The sequence below is a fragment of the Artemia sp. Qi Xiang Cuo genome, chromosome 18 (genome assembly GCF_049724085.1).
Source record: "Artemia sp. Qi Xiang Cuo chromosome 18, ASM4972408v1, whole genome shotgun sequence".
NCBI classification, from domain to species: domain Eukaryota; kingdom Metazoa; phylum Arthropoda; class Branchiopoda; order Anostraca; family Artemiidae; genus Artemia; species Artemia sp. Qi Xiang Cuo.
In genome coordinates this window covers 59,948,258-59,962,375 of record NC_142811.1, presented here as the reverse complement: position 1 = coordinate 59,962,375, position 14,118 = coordinate 59,948,258, and the positions used below count along the sequence as shown (strand labels likewise).

Here is a 14,118-nt window from a genome sequence, read left to right as displayed (position 1 = left end):
TGATGCACTCATTTTCCCAAGCACATCCCGGGAAGACTCATTTTAAAGCTATTACTCATATCTACGTGCTTTTTTTCAATTTTACCATATATGGGTGCCATATAGCCCTGAAAACGGCACTTTTGGTGCCACTTCTTAAGTGGAAGAGTTTGGAGGTATAAGAAGGTACCATTACAATAATTATGGTCCAAAGCCCTTAACTGGAGGCTTTTAAGAACTTCTCACAAATACTCCCCCTCCGAACTCTCTGTGTAAGTTTCATAAATCTTCTACTCATCTTAAAAGTAAAAGATTATTGCAAAAACAAATTAACTAAACTAAAAAATTTTCAACTAAAAATTTACAAAAAACTAAGCTTGAATGATCAACACTTTTGAATTAAACCTTCAAACTTCACTCTGCGATGAAGCCTGTGTGCTAGTTCTAATGGCGGTAATTGAGGGGAAGGAACCGTCCTTGCCCCCTTATTTTTTGCTCCTTCTTAGGTTTTGAAAAACACCTTTTTTTGGTTATTTTATTGGAAAAGGCACTTTTTTCATTTGGAAAAAATGGGTGAAAAACGGAAAGCACACTTTATGGGAATGTGCTCTCAAGCCAAATTTATAAAAAGTGACTAGGCATAAATTCCATCTTCTAAATGTACCCTTAAACAGCTTCATAAGTTTTCAACTGAAACTAAGGAATGACATTAAAACTTAAAACCAACAGAAATTATTCCGCATAAATAAAAAAATTCATGGCAAGGTTGTTTCTACATTAAATTTGAATCAAAAACGAGCAAAGATTAATCTAAAAAAAACAAAGTTTTTCCAAGGGAAGTAAAGAGGGAAGTTGAAACTTAAAACGGACAAAAATTATTGCTTCACAGCCTATCTAATATATATCAATGAAACTAGTAAAATAAACCAACTAATTATGTTTCTCTGTGTTTTTAGGATTATAGAAAACTAGCACTTTACTGAAAACACAAAATAATAAAGAAGTGTTGGTACAGTAAAAGCAAACCAATTAAGGACACTTTTTACAGAATAAAACCATTATCAATCCCTTTTAGGATCAATCCCTTTTAAGATAAATAACAATTTATTTTAGGATTGTTGCTTTATTTATTTTTTCTCGTTTAATTTGGTATCCTTTTTGCACAATGGCTCATTTCAGTTCCTAGCTGTCGTGTTTGTTTTAAAAAGAACATACTATGATTAGTTTGTAGGCTCTTACGAAGTAAATCCATCCTAATAGCATTAGGATTAGGACTACAGACTACTTTTAGAATTGGTACCATAGCTTTAAATTCACTATTGTACAGAGACAAAAAACCCTATTTTCAGAATTCATATTATATCTTATTTTATCTTCATTTCGAGTAATACTAAAGCATATTTCTTACATTTGAAGATTGTTTATTAATCACTATTGATATTATAGCTTATAGTACTATTGAATATTAGTCCAAAATGCTACCTGATAAATCAATCCAATAATCTGTGCGCTGTTCAATGACTTCGCGGTTATTAAAAAAATATTTAATTTTTCGCTTATGTTTTTAAGATAATTTTCATTGTATGTGGAAAGTTACTGATGTCCCAACTGGTGTAAGACTATGAAAAGCTGTATGGATTAGTTTATTGTTGTTAGGCTTCATACTCGCTTTTCATTCCCAGATCAATATTCATGTTTTAATACTTGATTTTTGTGTTTTCAGTAAAGTGCTAGTTCTCAATAATCATAGTACAGAGAAACATAAATAGTTGATGTATTTGAAATAGTTTGATTGGTATGTATTAGATAGGCTGTGAAGTATTAACTTTTATCCGTTTTAAGTTTTAACTTTGCTCTTTACTTCCCTTGGAAAAACTTTGTTTTTTTAGATTAATTTACCCTAGCAACCGCCATTTGTCACGATTTGCAGCCATTTTGGCACTTCTATTATTTTCTTGTAATATCCTCCCTCTATAAATAGAAGCCCCATATATGATTCTAGACATATATTCTTTTTCTGAAAGATGTCCAGTTCCTTCCGTTGCCCTTCAATAAATAGAAGTCCCATATACGAGTCTAGACGTCTAGAGTTTTCTGGAAGACACCCAGGATTCCGTGACCATGTGTAATGTTGATGATGCGATCATATGTGACAAGCTAGACTTCAGGAACCCATGGGGAATCCCCGATTGTAATTGAGCACAGCGCATATGTGGGTGCTGCGTAATGACGGTTTACATATCTTATATAAGGACGGCGCACATGTGTGTAATGACGGCGCGTGCCTTGCGTAGTGACAGTGCGTATCTTTCGTAATGGCAGGGCACATCTTGCGTAATGGCAGCGCACACATTACTGTCACATGATACTTTTTGAGATTTTATTTTTCGCCGAAACGTTCAAGACTGTTTCTTTTTTTTTCTTAATCTCAAGGATACACAAAACATTGGTAAATAGTATAACTTACAATGCAAAACAATGGTAAACATTATTAGAAGTTTTTTCTTATAAGATGGGCTTTGAATTACTATTTGGGTTGAGGTAGGTTTATTGTATACTTTTGGATTTAGTCCCCGATATCGTGCCAAAATAAATCCATTTGAGTTGGAACTAAGCATGCTCGGCGGTGGCACGCCACTGGCAGCGCACCGAAAAAAATCGGTGGCAAGCCGTCAGTTGATTGGCGTTTGTTCTACTTAAAGACTTGTTTTGCTAGTGTCTTAAAAGTTGCAAAAACAAAATTGGTATCAGTTTTTCTCGGAGTTCCTTCTAAGCAAGAGTTCTTGGGGTCCACAATTCCTTTTCAGGTTCATTAGCATGATCGGACCATGGACAAAATAAAGATCTGACATAAATCTTATCTTCTCCTAAATATTCTTTTAATCCAAATTAGTGACGGTGAGACCTTAAACTGCCAGAAAATTGAATTAATCCAAAAAAACAGGGATTTCAAAATTTTTAATTTAATTCAAATTAAACTCTAAAACTTAGATTAAAATTGATTTATTTCACCATCTCTGGTACAAAAAACCTCAAGGGAATCTGATGTGTGTATCTTACTCCGTATGTGGATTTCCTGGTCTTGTAACCTACGATCCACTTTTTTGACTAACTTCAACACTTCGACTTCAGCTTTGACTTTTAACTTTGACACTTCTTTAAGACAAGGCTCAAGTGACCAAAGTGTAAGTAAGTTGGCTGTTTTTTAAGCAGAAATCCAATGGAAATAAATTTTCTCTCCCAAGACAAATCTTTGTCTTCACAAATTTAAATAAATTTTAGCACATTTAGCATTTGGAAATTGCGGCAACAAAGAGACAACTACATGCGTATGACTTGGTCCAATAGTAAGTGAAACTCTAAGGAATGAAATATTTGGCGGGAATAATCATGGAGGGGAAAAATCCCCTCTTCTTGCAGAAAATTTTCACCTAAGAACTCTTTCTGTGGGACCACTCCCTTGGAACCCCCCATGCCTTCTGAAGACCAGAACATAATTTGTGCTTTACTAAAAAACAAATAACGATGGATCGTCACTTTGATTGACATATACTGATATTTATTCCTTAAAGTTTTGACAGTTTTTTATTTATGGAAGTAAAAAAATGAAAACATTTAAGATTTATTTTGTTTTCAGTAAAGCGCAAATTATGTTCATGTCTGGATAAGGCATGGGTGTTATCAGCCCTACTCATGTTAATTTCTGCTCATTTTGAGTTAGACTCAGCTATTTATTGTAATTTTTGTTCGGTTTGAGTTTCATTTATTTATTGATAGTGGTTTGTGGTAGTTTTACGCTTGGAAGATTATTTGACTTTATTTGTGCTCAGTTTTGGCTAAATAGAGCTCTTTACTTTTCTTTGAAAAACTTGTTTTGTGGAAAATGTTTCTTAAATTAATTGAAGACGTTCGGTCTTAGTCACGAATGTGGCAAAGATTTAGAGTCCTTATTTTGTACCTTGGAATTAATTAGCCAAATAAAATGGGTTTTTAGAATTGTTTGCTCCCTTGTCAGGATGTTTGAAGGGCTAATTTAAGAAAAACATTGAAATCATAGGCAGCGCGATAATGCTGCCTAAGTGAAGAACAATTTTGACACCATGTATTATTATTTTTTTTTGTCTTAGACGAGGGCACTTCGTGTCGAAGGAGCTGTCGTAGAAACCTCAAAAAGGGCTAATTTGATTGGAAATTATTATGGCTAGTGCCTTTATTAATAATCGAAAGTGATTGGAGGGCAGCTTATCCCCCTCCCATGCCCACCCTTCCCACAAACACATCCAATCAAAATTTCGAGGTAGCCAATTTGTTCAACGTATTTGAAAAGTCCGGAAATTATGTCTTTGAAGATGACAACCCCCCACAGCCCTCAGCGTGAAGGTTGTAAGTTTTGCCCTGAGGGCATATAAGGTTTTTTATCGAAAGTGCTGCCACAGAAACTTCAAAAAGGGCTCATTCAATCGAAAATTGAGAGGGCTAGTGCGCCTTTTCATAGTCGAAAGTAATCGGGGGCGAATGCTCCCCCGCCCAACGCCCATCATTTCTCCAAACTTTTCAAATAAAAATTTTGATATAGCCATTTTGCTCAACTTATTTGAAAAGTCTGGAAATTATGTCTTTGAAGATGACACACACGCCCAGAGCCCTCAGGACGAGGTTTTTAATTTATGCCCTTAGGCCATAAAAGGTTTTTGTAGACAGTGTTGTCGTTGAAACTTAATAAGGGCTCATTCGATTGGAAATTCAGAGGAATAGTGTATTTTTCTCCCATTATTGTCTCAACAACATCAAATTGAATAGTGTTTTCTTTCAACTGATAAGTGCATGGCACATAATAGGAACTCAAGAAAGAACTTTTCAATGTGTGAGCAGGGGTCAACAAGGGGTAATCACAAGAATCAGCCAATCCAAATGCAATGAGAGGCCTCATCCTGGGAGCACCTTCTTCATGATCAAGGCAGCTTTTCAGCCAACAGAGTATAAACACATTACATACTGTTATATGTGTTTATACTTTGTCAGCCAGGTAAGTGTGAATTGTTGAAATCACACTTTTAGTAATTTAGAAAACACTTTTAGAAAACATTTTAGTAATATCTTTCAACGTAAATCCCGTTGTTTTGAATGCCACTCGAAATTCCAATTTATTAAACACACGCAGGTTTACAAAACTTTTTCACATCAATGAATCAAGTCTCTGAATTATTTTTAAATATAGAAATTTTCCATTTCATTTTCATTGTCAAACGTCTCGATTGTTTGAATGCAAATCTACCTTTTTGGGAAAAGGAAATCTGGGGTTTCTCACTCTGTTATCAAAATGACTGAATAGTCGAAACTTTAATTTCTGAAGACCCATTGGCCATTTTACTGATTAACAATTTAAAAATTTTTCCCATAAATTATGTTTTTCAAAGGAAAGTAAAGAGCTCCATTAAGCCAAAAATTAGCGAAAATAAAGTCAAATAATCTTCCAAGCGTAAAACTACCCACAAATCCTTTTTTCTGCAGACAGTCTTTGAAATTTCCACAATTTCAGAGAAGATTATGCCAAGTTAAATTTTTAAAAAACAAATTACTGTATTATTGAAATCTTTGCAATAAATTGATTTTTAGAAAATTTAACTTGGCATAATCTTCAGTGAAATATTGGCAATTTCAAAGACTGTCTGCAGAAAAAGGGATTACAGATTTCGACTCTTCACCAATTTCTTTATCGATCCATATTAATCACATGTTCAATGTCACATTATATGTTAACAGTTACCGCAGCACAGCGGCAAAGAAACAGTAGAGCAGCCTGAACTTCAAGTGACTAGAAAGGATGCGAGTTCAAGCCACTTTGCTATAACGATGTCTTCGGATTGGTACCGTGTGTGTCTTTGCTCTTCATTTTCATTTTTGACTCGCTAAAATCACCAGGGTCATATGTCTTCTAACCACGTGTGTCTTTGGTCTTCAGTTTTTTGACACGCTCTAACTGTCGTCTTCGCATATATGGTTATTGGCTTTTTCACCATCAACTTTTGTAAATTATACACAATTTTTCTTCTTTTTTTCATATGAAAAATATATGATTTTCAATATATTCAAGGACTAGGAAATTACAAGAGTGATTTCTATTAAGTTATAAAAACGCATTATTCACATAATTGATTTGGTTTCCTCTCGCAAGGGGTACGCCGATTCCCGGGGGTACTGCAATACCGGGCCAAAGCGTGGAGGGAGTGGAGCAAGCCCCGACATCCCTCCGGTTTTGAAAAATCAGTTTAATATTGTCAGCCCCATGTAGGGACCGTATCAGATATTAAGGTGATAAGAATAGATACTACACCTTGATCTTAGCTGAAAGGCCAAGAAGCAATAATTTAACAATGATTGTCAAAGAGTTTATAAGAATACGGGTAACAAAGTTTGTCGCAAACTTAATTTCGGTTGCAATGCTCAAATAACATTCAATAAAGTAAACGGAAAATTTTCCAATTAAGGCTGTTTGAGAAAAGAGAGCCAGGGGTTTCTCACTCTGTTATTAATATGACTATAAAGTCGAAGTTTTAAGTTCTGAGAACCCAGTAGCCGTCTACTGATTATGTCAATTATTTTCTCGTTAACAATCAAAGAGGGCCTTAGTCATTACTACTTCTACTAACAGCTAACCACAGAAACAGGCCGTCTGAGGCCACGAACAATCATTTCGCCAATTCTATTTGAATCTTGGCTGAATTTTAATTTCAGCGCTTAACAATTACGTACTATTTTCGAAAAAGGTACATGGGGACTTTAACTTAATTATGGCGAGTGGTGACTGGCTTTTTCACTGTTAAATTTTGTAAAATATATACAATTTTCTTTTTTTTCAGATGACAAAAAAATGATTTTCAATATATTCAAGGGCTGGGAAACTACAGGTGTGGTTTCTATAAAATTGGAAAAGCGCTATAACACACAAATGATAAGGGTTCATTGACTTTGATTTCCCCTCGAAAAGGGGTGCGCCGATCCCAGAGGTACTGCAATCCGGGCCAACGTGTGTAGGGAGCTGAGCAAGCCCCGACATCCCTCCGGTTTCTAAAAGCAGTTTAATATTCTGGGCCCCATATTCTGGGTGTAGGAACCGTATCAGATATTAAGCTGATAGAACAGATATTACACATTTATATTGGCCAGAGAAGCGATAATTCAACAAGGATTGTCAAAGACAATATAAGAATTCAAGTAACAAGTTTTGTCGCAAATTTAACTATGGTTTCAATACTCAAATAACAATCAATTAACTTGTCACTTTGTCTTTAGGTTTTTATAAACAGTATAAACCATTTCACATATTATCAAAGTTTATCTCAATATTTTAATGGTCAACGGAAAATATTCCAATCAAAACTTGGACAAAATTGTCATTCAAAAAGCCAAAATCAGACAAAGATTTAGGCTACTAAAAAAACAAAACTGACCTGTTTATCTGGATCCTTGAATTATGCAGGCTTATTTTAGTTTAGACAAGATATTCACGTTGAAACGTAACGCAATGCATTTAAACAAACTTTCGATGAGTTTTTTTAACCAGTTTATACCCCCGCCCCTCCAAAGTGAAATTCTGGACAAAACCCTGGGGAGGGGAAGAGTATTCTTCATAATCCACTGAGGGAAAGTTCGTTGTTTTTTCAATTTCTTTAACAAAAATAGAAAACAACCAAGCCCTTTTTCAGTAATTAATTAAATAAACTTTTTCTACAAAATACGTTTTTCAAAGAAAAGTAAAGAGCTCCATTAAACAAAAAAGAGCAAAAATAAAATCAAATAATCTATCAAGTATGAAACTACCACAAATCAACATCGATAAATAAATGAAGCCCAAAACGAACAGAAATTACAATAAATAACCGAGTCAAACTCAAAACGAGCAGAAATTAACATAAGCTGGGCGCAAAACCCCTATGCCTTCCCAAGGCCAGAACAAAATTTGCACGTTACTGAAAAAATATAAATGATTTTACTTATATAACTTTAATAAATCAAATAATATTAACATTTTGATTACTAAATAACAGTATATGTTTATTAAGCTGACAATGTACATTCATTTTTATTTTTTTCAGTAAAACGCAAATTTTGTTCTGGCCTTGGCAAGTCATAGGGGTGTCGCGCCCAACTTATATTAATTTCTGCTCGTTTTGGGTTTGACTCGGTTAATTATTGCAATTTCTTTTCGTTTTGAGTTTCATTTATATATCGATGCTGATTTGTGGTAGTTTCACGCTTGGTATATTATTTTATTTTAATTTTACTCTTTTTTTGTTTAATGGAGTTGTTTACTTTTCTTTGAAAAACTTATTTTGTAGAAAAATTTTTTTTAATTAATTTATATTCGTTTTATATTGACATAATCTTTAAGGGAATAAGAAAATAATGCTTCAAATCTTTTCGTTTTTTAAGACTTTATAGTTTGGCCTGTTATTTGTATGTTGGAGAAATATTTTCAGAAATTTTTAACAACATCCACCCTTTTAAAATCTGGACACAAATAGTACTGTTTAATTTAGTTTCATACCTCCTCTAGTTGACCTGAAATAGAAAACTTGATACCATTCGCCAAAAAATCTGTTTACTTTCTTTGATAGCTTGGATACACCTACGCTATTTTGATTTGGTTAAATTTTAAGAGCAGAAGTAGCCCCGAAAGTTTGAACATAATACCCTTAGTCATTCTTGGGATACTGCTGAGATGCCTTATTGGGAATTAGCATTAACACAGTGCATTTTGATTTAATCTTAAGGCAATATTTAGTTTTTAAACATAATGGGCAAATGGAAGGGTGGGAGTCGAAGGGGGACTAGTTGCCCTCCACTATTTTCAATCGAATGAGCCCCTTTCGAAGTTCCTACGACAACTCCTTAGATAAAAAGTGCCCTGGTCTAAACAACAACAACTAAAAAATAATACATTATACACACATCGATCTTGATTAAAAAAAAGTCAAGCCGTCAAATCACTTTCGACTATTAAAAAGGTCACTAGGCTTTCCGATTTCCAATCGAATGAGCACTTTTGGAAACGAAAACGTTTTCTATAAACAACTTATATGCCCCCAGGGCATAAATTACAACCCTTACCCTCAGGTCATTCTCAAAGGCCTAATTTCCAGAACTTTCTACTACGTTGAACAAAATGTCTATCTGAAAATTTTGATTGGATATGTTTGGAGGAATGGTGGGCGTGAGAGGGAGGTTGGTTACGCTCCAATTACTTTCTACTTTTACAAAAGGCACTAGCCCTCTCAATTTTGAATTGAATCAGCCCCTTTTGAAGTATTACGACAACTCTGTCTATAAAATCTTATATGCCCCCAGGGCATAAACTACAACCTTTGCCCTTCGGGCTCCCGGGGGTTTTTCATCCTTAAATACATAATTTCCAGAACTTTCAACTATGTAAAACAAAATGGTTATCTCTAAACTTTGATTGAATGTTTTTGGGGAAATGGTAGGCGTAAAAGGGGGGTTAATTGCTCTCCACTCACTTTTGACTATTAAAAAGGGCATTTTAATTTCCAATCAAATGAGCTCTTTTTGAAATTTCTATAACAACTTTGGCTATAAACTTTAATGCCCCCAGGGTATAACTTACAACCCTGGCACTGAGGGCTCTGAGGGGGTTATCATCCTAAAAGACCCAATTTCCAGAACTGTCAACTACGTTGAACAAAATGGATATCTCAAAATTTTTATTGGATGTGTTTGGGAAAATGGTGGGCGTGAGAGGGGCGTTAGTCGCTATCCAATCACTTTCAACTATTAAAAAGGCACAAGCCCTTTCAATTTCCAGCTGAATGAGCGCTTTTGAACTCTCGACGGCAACGATTACAATGAAAACTATATATGCCCCCAAAATATACCTTACAACCCCTGCCCGGAGGGCGTTGGGGGGGAGGGGTTGTCGACCTTAAAGACATAAGTCTACAAAATGTCAAATACGTTGAAACAAATAGCTATCTAAAAGTTTTGATTGGATGTGTTTGGGGAAAAGGTGGGCGTGACAGGGGGTAGTTGCCTTAAAATCACTTTTGACTATTTAAAAGGGTACTAGTCCTTTGAATTTCAAATCAAATGAGCCCTTTTTCAAGTTTCTACGACAAATATTTCAATAAAATCCTTATATACCCCCAGGGCATAACTTATAATCCTTGCACTGAGGGTTGTGGGGGAGTATCTGGGGAAAAAGTGGGCGTGAGAGGGGGGTTAGTTGCCCTCAAATCACTTTCGACTATTAAAAAGGGTTGATTTCAGTAAAAACCTTATCTCTATGTGTATCTATGTGTATCATCTCTATGTGTGTCATCTCTATGTGCGTGTTGTCTCTATGTGTGTGTCGTCTCTGTGTGTATGTCGTCTCTGTGTGTTTGTCGCCTCTGTGTGTGTGTCGTCTCTGTGTGTGTGTCGTCTGTGTTTGTGTGTCGTCTCTGTGTGTGTGTCGTCTCTGTGTGTGTCACGTGTGTGTATGTGTGTCGTCTCTGTTTGTTTGTCTTCTCTGTGTTTGTGTCGTCTGTGTGTGTTGTTTCTGTGTTTTTATCGTGTCTTTGTGTGTGTCGTCTCTATGTGTGTGTCGTCTCTATGTGTGTGTCGTCTCTATGTGTGTGTCGTCTCTGTGTGTGTGTCGTCTCTGGTTTATGTTAGGTTAGTTTTGGGGGGTTAGTTACCCTCAAATTACTTTCGACTATTAAAAAAGATACTAGCCCTTTGAATTTCAAATTGAATGAGCCCTTTTTCAAGTTTCTACGACAAAGATTTAAATAAAAACCTTATATGCCCCCCAGGGCATAATTTATAATCCTTGCCCTGAGGGTTCGGGGAGTGTCTCCTCAAAAATATGTTTTCTATCTGGAAATCAACTACGCTGAACAAAATGGCTATCTCAAAATTTTTATTGGATGGGTTTGGGGGAATGCTGGGTGTAGGGGGGGGCTAGTTGTCCTCCAATCCCTTTCGACTATTAAAAAGGGCACTAGCCCTTTGAATTTCCAATCGAATGAGCTTTTTTTGAAGTTTCTATGACAATGCCTTCTTTGAAAACCTTATATTCCCCTAGAGCATAACTTAAAACCCTTGACTTAAAACAGCCCTTAGGGCTGTGGGGGAGTGTACCCCTCAAAAACATATTGTATATCTGGGGATCAACTACGCTGAACAAAATTGCTATCCCAAAATTTTGATTGGATATGTTTGGGGGACTGATGGACGTGGGGGGGGTCTAGTTGCCCTCCAATCACTTTTGACTTAATAAAAGGGGTACTAGCCCTTTGAATTTCCAATCGAATGAGCCTCTTCTGAAGTTTCTACGACAACGCCTTCTATAAAAATCTTATATGCCCCCAGGGCATAACTTAAAACCCTTGCCCTGAGGGTTGTGGGGGAGTGTCCTCCTCAAAAACGTATTTTCTATCTGGAAATCAACTACGATGAACAAAATAGCTATCACAAAATATTGATCGGATGTGTTTGGGGGAATGATGGGGTGGGTGGGGGCTACTTGCCCTCCAATCACTTTCGACTATTAAAAGAGGCACTAGCCACTCCAATTTCCAATCGAATGAGCCCTTTTCGAAGTTTCTACGACAACTCCTTCAATATGAAGTGCCCGGGTATGGAGAACCAAAAAAAAAAACACATTGTGCCCACATCGTTCTTTACTTAGGCAGCGCTAGCGTGCTGCCTATGATAATGCAACAAAAAGACATTCTTGAATCTGGAAGGGGGAAGGAGAAAAAAAATCTTGCAGGAAAATAGCCCCCCCCCCAATTGATGGTATTTGTATTCATGCATCATGGGCACCCATAGGCTGAATTTTAGGGGGGGGGGGGGCTTACCTGGTCTAATATGCACTTCATTTTGAGTTTATCAAACTGAAAATCCACAGTCAGTTGTTTTTTTTTTTGTTTTTTTTTTTCAGTAAAGCCCAAGTTATTTTCTGGTCTTGAGAAAGCATGGGGGTTGCCAGCCCTAGTAATGTTAATTTTTCTCGTTTTGAGTTTTACTCGGCTATTTATTATAATTTCTATCCGTTATGAGTTTCATTTAATTGTTGATAGTGATTTGTGGTAGTTTTACGCTTGGAAGATTATTTGACTTTATTTCTGCCCATTTTTAACATAATAGAGCTTTACTTTTCTTTGAAAACTTATTCTGTGGAGTTTTTTTTAATTAATACAAATATATAACACCGTCATTCAGCCAGGGGGGGGGGATGGCGCCCCCCGGTGCCCCCCCCCCCTCATGGGTGTTCATGTTATGCATGCTACTTGGTAATAATACAACTTAAATTGTGACATTATTAAATTTGCTCCAAAGATGGATACAAACGCTGAATTTTTAATCACCCAAGGAAAATACACGGAAACAATACAGTGAGACTTTATCAGGTAAATGATTACTTAGTTTATTTTTATTAGTTTTTATCCTTTTTATTTTTCATTTACTTGATTAATTCTATAATTCTATCTTGTTACTAACAGTGTAACCAGAACACTCTGTTGAAGAATAGATGGCCTTCAAGTGTAATTCCAGTTTTATAGTAGAATTTAAGTATAAACTTATTAAAGAACCTTAAGCTCTGAACCGTAGAAAAGCAATAGAAAATGAAACAAAAGTCCTATAAGATGGACTCGAGCTTGAAAGACTTAGTAGAAACAAAGTACTACGAGGGAAGTTGCATTCCAAGATGGTAGTATCTTTTGATTTTTCAAGTACAGAAGATCAATGTTTGTGTATTCTGTGTGGACTTGTGCTAGTTTGGTTCAGATTTCTTGAGCAATGCTTTGCCTTTTAACTTTTAGCCTAAATAAATTACGTGTTTATTCTGTAAGAATAGCAAATCCGGCAATAGTTACTTTCTAAGACGAAAAAAAAGAGGACTAAGTGTAGCTTGAACTTGGCTCGCACTTTACACCATATAAGGGCTTAAGCAATAAATACAAAAATCTCTTCCTTCCAATCTCGTACAAGCCCATGGGCCCCTCACAAAGTCTTCTCTTTCTGGAGACAAATAGATTTCTGTAAAATTTAGGACGGTTCTGCAGCAAGCCCTGCTATAGAATCAAGGACCAGCCCTGACCACACCAATTCCTTGTTCCAAAAAATCTTACACAATACGCTTTAATCATCAACTCAATGAATTCATTCTTCATTGAAAGAGCCTAATGTATGGACCAAGGAATCATTAGTTAAGCTGTCAGAATGCCATACCTCAGACTCCCCGAATGTATCAACGAAGATAAAACTTTGATATGGTAAATCGCAGGGTTTTAGTGTTATTTGCATTTAGGCTCCAGACTTCTCCTTCCTCACTGACCGTTTTCTATTGATTCTTGTTCTCCCTTCGCATGGAGAATTGGCTCTTGATTGTCTTTTCCCTTCACAAAGAGCATTGTCTCTTGAATCGCGTTCTCCCGCCGGACAGAGCATTGTGTCTAGAAACAAGATAAGGAACGAAAGAGACTAAAATCTTTGATAGTATTAGGCAAGAAACCCATGGAATCCCCAAATGAAAGGATTTACCCCTATAAGATCTCAAAGGAACCTCCTAAACTGGGATGGAAATACTGTTCCTAGACAAAGGAGGAAAGAGGGCCCTAAGAGAATGGGGACTCAAGAGCATCTAGGACTTGGCTCGTTATTGCACCAAGCCAAGAGTGCCTTTGAGCATCCCTTACCCGCTTAAAATTAACTTCCCCGGATGTAATCTGCAAAAGATACCTACAAATACTTAGCCGGTAATTTGTCAACTGAAAAGCTTTATGCAAGTCGGCGAATAACAATACTAATCATGTCTACTTCACTATAAACATAGCTTATTTAGAAACCCCTATAAAGTGTGCCACATTTCACAATTACTGTCCCTTTCTGCTATCTGCCCATAATTCCACACTTTGAATTTTCATTTTTGAAAAGATTGAATGTTTATTCATATGAGACTTCAATTATCCTGCATTTTCCAGGGTTACTTGTCTGACAACAAATCAACACCGTTTCCTAAGTAGTAGTCCTACTAACCTCTCATGTCATTTAAGTCTCGTCAAACGCTAAGGATAAGTTATAAGGCTTGTCAGATAAGTAAACTTGGAATATTAGAACATAATCCAAGAGTAA

At 36.1% G+C, this 14,118-nt stretch overlaps 2 non-coding genes across 2 annotated transcripts; both read right to left on the bottom strand.

Moving 5' to 3' along the window:
- Positions 1-6,151: 6,151 nt before the first annotated feature.
- Positions 6,152-6,344, bottom strand: LOC148941721 (U2 spliceosomal RNA). Its single transcript, XR_016143314.1, has one exon. It is a non-coding gene; the product is annotated as a U2 spliceosomal RNA (small nuclear RNA).
- A 620-nt stretch (positions 6,345-6,964) lies between these two features.
- Positions 6,965-7,155, bottom strand: LOC148941720 (U2 spliceosomal RNA). Its single transcript, XR_016143319.1, has one exon. It is a non-coding gene; the product is annotated as a U2 spliceosomal RNA (small nuclear RNA).
- Between the last annotated feature and the right edge of the window lie 6,963 nt (positions 7,156-14,118).